Source organism: Delphinus delphis, chromosome 21 (assembly GCF_949987515.2).
Source record: "Delphinus delphis chromosome 21, mDelDel1.2, whole genome shotgun sequence".
NCBI lineage: Eukaryota > Metazoa > Chordata > Mammalia > Artiodactyla > Delphinidae > Delphinus > Delphinus delphis.
Window position 1 is genome coordinate 12,048,464 of NC_082703.1, and position 4,906 is coordinate 12,053,369.

Consider the following 4,906-nt stretch of genomic DNA (forward strand, 5'->3'; position numbering starts at 1 on the left):
AAATCTTAGCTAAATTTTTCTTACCTGCTTATACAGCAGCTACCTTTTCTCCCACTGATGTGAGACAGAAGAGAGTCTGTGTGCCCCGTCTCTCCTCTCAGTGGATTTTCCCTCTTCGGAATTCAGTTTCTGTGTCTACCTCGCAGCCTCAGTCACCTGAGGGCTCAAAAATGTTACGCTTTTGTCTGTCATCCAGCCGTTTCTTGTAGAAACATTTTTTGCAGCTTTCTAAGTGGATTACTTCAGATCCTAAGTGGAAGTCCAGAACTGCTGTATGGTTTAGAACTTGCTGTTTTCAGGATCTCAATTTCAGCTAGCGGAACAATGAACTCATTAAGGCTAGTCTCTTCCCCTACACCCCACTCCCCGCCCCTTTAAAGAGGAATGTCACATTTCTTTAAAAATTTCCTTCAAAAAAAGATGGCTTTATGCTTTTTATTTTCTTTTTTCCCCACAACAAAATACGCCTTAGTGTCACTGTCAATAGTAGAATAGCCTGAAAGGACATTTATAGGTTGTTTCAATAACAGGCATCCATTGTATCATTAAACCCAATTACTCAATTGATCTCCCACATCGGTCCATGACAGTGAGGGAGAAAGTACGACGTGAGGCAGGAACAGAGAGGAAGAGTAATAAAAGTAGGGGAAATTCTCTAAATAAGGATATGTAGCTTGTGCGCTAGAGATAAACAGGTTATAGAATGCACTCCTCACCATGCTGACCGCACACTATTTTTAAATACCCGTGCCAACTACAAATAGGCACTTGTCATCTACCTCTACAAGGATTAAACCATGAGCTGCTGCAGCGGCTGACTTTCAACACCACCTGAAAGGAGTTCAGGGTGGAGAGCAGGAATGAGGCCCTCTGCGTTCTGGGAAAAACTGGCAGAACAGGTCTTCAGAGAGTTAGATATTTTCAGGAGATGATTTTAATGAGCCCAATTCTTGCATCTCCTCGTATCTAGAAAAGCACTGAAATCCCTGATGGTGATGTCTGCTCCTCGTGACAATCTTCTGCCAAAACACGTGCTTCACTGCACGCACCCCGTCACTAAAGTCACGGAGAACACCGACCTCCCCCCGCCTCTCTGCCATTACAGTTTCTCAGAGCTCCCTGAAATGCTGTCTCTCCCTCCTGGGCGATAGTTCTCATTTTGCCCCAAATAAAACTTAACTCACAACTCTCAAACGTGCTTTTTTTTTTTTCAGTCGACACTCGGAATATTCTTTAGTATACTTAAGATGTAGGTCTTCTAAATTTTTCAGTATTACTCCTTCACTGAAGGATATTATTAAAAACAATAATAAACAGGCTAAGCTGAAATAGGATTCAAGTTACTTTTCCCTGGGGCTATTCTTTTAAAAAATCTAAAGCTATTTTACTCATATATCACTTGACGAATTACAAGTCTGTCCCCTTTTTTATCTTAAGCTATTGATATCTTTAAACATCTTATCGTGGAAAACTATACAAAAGTAGAAATAAGAGTATAAGGTACCTCAATGTACCTTTTACTTAGCTTTAATATTTATTCATCTATATCCCCACATACTGTCCTCTCTCTCACCCAACCACAATACCATCATCCCACCTAGAAAAAATAATTCCTTAATCATGTTTCTAATTTTTCCAACTCATTGCACGAGGACTACAGTATAAAAGAATAGTATTATTAACCAAGAATCTAAAGATTTAAGGCATCTGTAATTTCCCTAAATTCAGAGCAAGAATTAGCTTTTGTCATCAGGGAAACAATTAACCATCTATTTTTAGCCCTTTACCTGTACACATGACGGATAGTGTTTTTTCTTTGTGTTAAAGAAAAACGTATTGCCAGGCAAAGAAATGGCCCTAATGTTTTTGTGTTAGAAATTGGGGAGTGGGGGGCTGGAGGAACCTTTATTCCACAAATTTTAGGACCTATTTGTTAATGACTGAAATTTTAGCTTTTTAAAAGATAACACAGATTTTTTTTTTTTTTTTTTTTGCGGTACGCGGGCCTCTCACTGCTGTGGCCTCTCCCGCTGCGGAGCACAGGCTCTGGACGCGCAGACTCAGCGGCCATGGCCCACGGACCCAGCCGCTCCGCGGCACGTGGGACCCTCCCAGACCAGGGCACGAACCCGTGTGCCCTGAATTGGCAGGCGGACTCTCAACCACTGCGCCACCAGGGAAGCCCAACACAGATCTTTTTAAAATGGCAATAATTCTTTTCTGTAGTCAATACCCTTGGTGGATGTGGATGGACAACTGAAAATAGAGCCTGTGATCAGAACAGGTAAATATGGAAATGTTTGGATTTTTTTTCTTTTGCATTTCTATTTGCATTTGAGTCTATTTCAAAGAAGTCTTTGAAAGGAACCCTGATGAAGAGATATCAACACCTAGAGGAACCAAAGAATCTATCCAGAAAAGTAAAAGTCATTCCTAAGGACGTCTTTATATTGTTGGGGAAAACGCCCTGAATATTTCTTATACTAGTTATTTATTGCCACATGACACATTTCCCCAAAACACTATAGCTTTACACAATGTGTATCACCTCTCCCACCGTTTCTGAGGGTCCGGAATCCAGGAGCAGCTTAGGTCTCTCATTCGGCTGCAGTCAAGGTGTCAGCCAGGCCTGCAGTCTCTGGGTATGATTGGGGCTGGAGGATTCTCTCCAAGCTCACTTGCAGAGCTGTTGGCAGGAGGCTTCCATTGCTTGACAAGGGGTCCTCTCCATCGGGCTGCGAACAGCACGATTCCGTCAGAGTAACTGATGAGACAGAGACAGAGACAACCAAGAGAGAAGCAGCTGTCCTTTGTAATCTCACCTAAGAAAGGACATATCATTATTTCCGATTAATTCTGTTGCTCCTGTGATCAACCCTGGTACATCGCCGGAGGGAACAGCAGGAAGAACAGCGTAAACACCAGGACACAGGGATCACTGGGGCCATCTGGGAAGCTGGCTCCACAGCCCACCCCCTCCCAAGGGACACAAAAGTCTCAACCCACTACGGCATCAGCTCCAAGTCCAGAATCTTACCTAAATCAGGTCCAGGTGAAGATGGAACTACGGGAGTGTATGCAGCTCGTAAGCCCAGCTCTCAAGCAGCTCCTCCAGATCTGCAGGCCTGTGAATAGACACGTTATTCCCCCTCCCCTTGCCCAGTATAAATGCCGATCAGACAGCATGATTCCTGCTCAGATAGACAGAAGAGGAACGGCACACAGAAGTTACTGGTTGGTGAGCAGTTCTGAAATCCAGCTGGGCAAAGTGTTAGAAATTCCTTGACTAGAACTCAGTCCTCCTGCCAGGAAATGACTTTCCAACGGCTCTTGACTTGGCCTTCGGAGGCCTTGGACTCACCTTCCGAGTCAATCTTTTACTGGACAGGTTTACAACCGAGCCAAGCCGTTTTCTCAGCTTGCTTCCCAGCAGTAGAATTTGCGGGGTCCAAAGGCCTCTCTTCATTTTCACTTCTCTCTTTCAGTCCAAGCTGGCCAGGTTACCGCTGATACATTTTTTTAAACTTTGAATCATCTGTGAGTCTTACTCTGAGGCATCACCTTTGATGTGTCTCAGATCTTAACAAGGGATTTTACATTTACACCCTTGGCTTAATCTTTAGACTGTGCTCTAGATTTAATCTTCACTCTGAAGGCATTTAATTTTGCGTTATTTGGCATCTTGCAAACCAGTGAGCCTGGTTCCTCTTTAAGTCCCTTCTTTAACTTCTCTCTTTGCTCACACGTTTTACTATAAGCAGCAAGAAGAAACCACTGGTATTTTCAATAATCTGGTTGGGAATATATTTAGCTAGATCTCTTAATTCGTTAGCTCCATTTTCCACTTCCCACATAACTGCACAAGCCCCGGTGCTGTTGGCAAGCTTCAGTTCCATGCCACACAGGCCTCTCTCCAGGAGGCTGCCCGCAACATGACTTCTTCCCCCATGTGAGTGACCGGACAGACAGACACCGAGACAGAAGCCACAGTCTTGTATAACCTAATCTCAGAGTGACACACACCATTTCTGTTCACTTTAATTGGCTGCACAGACCAACCCTGGTACAATGAGGGAGAAGAGCACACTAAGATGTGGCAGCCACGGGTCAGGGATCAGCGGGGACCACCTCGGAGCCTGCTATCACATTTCCTAAGTAGCATAATTACTTGGTAATCGGTTTTTCCAAAATGTCTAAAAATATGAGGTCTTTTGTTCTTTTTTTAATCAATGGCACATGAGCATAGAAAAGTCTGGCAGGACCAGCAGAATTGTAATGTCAGTCATGTTTATTTCTGGGTATTGAGATTATGGGTGATTTTATTTTTGTTTCTGTAACTTGGTTTCCCAATGCTTTTATAATTAATTTATAATCAGAATTTTTTTCATCTTTTTCAATGTGGAATATTCCAGAGACAAAAAAAGGTAAAGGTTGAGACAACTTACTATTTTCAAACATTTTCTATGAAGCATTACTAGACACTAGGTATTTCTGAAGGGGAAAAAAGGATATAATCCTTGCTTTTAAGGAATTACGTATTTGGGAAGACAGAAACACAGCTATAATACATGTAATAAATTCTACAGAAGAGGAATAAAGGAGCATTAAATAAAGGGCAACACACAGAGGAGCCAACTTAAACTGACTCCTTAAGACAGATGGGAAAGAGAAAGGGCGTGGCTAGAACAAAGAGCCTTTATACCAGCCTTGGAGTTTGGACTTGGCATTACAGTGCGTGGATGCACCATTACAGGAGTCTAAGCAGGGAAATGAAATGACCAGATATATTTTAAAAACTCACCTACACTGGTTTCATTGTTTTACCTTTAAAAATACTGATCCACCTGGAATGTTGTAAATGTTACACTTCAGTGCAAGACAAAATGAAATAAATCTCAAACATTAG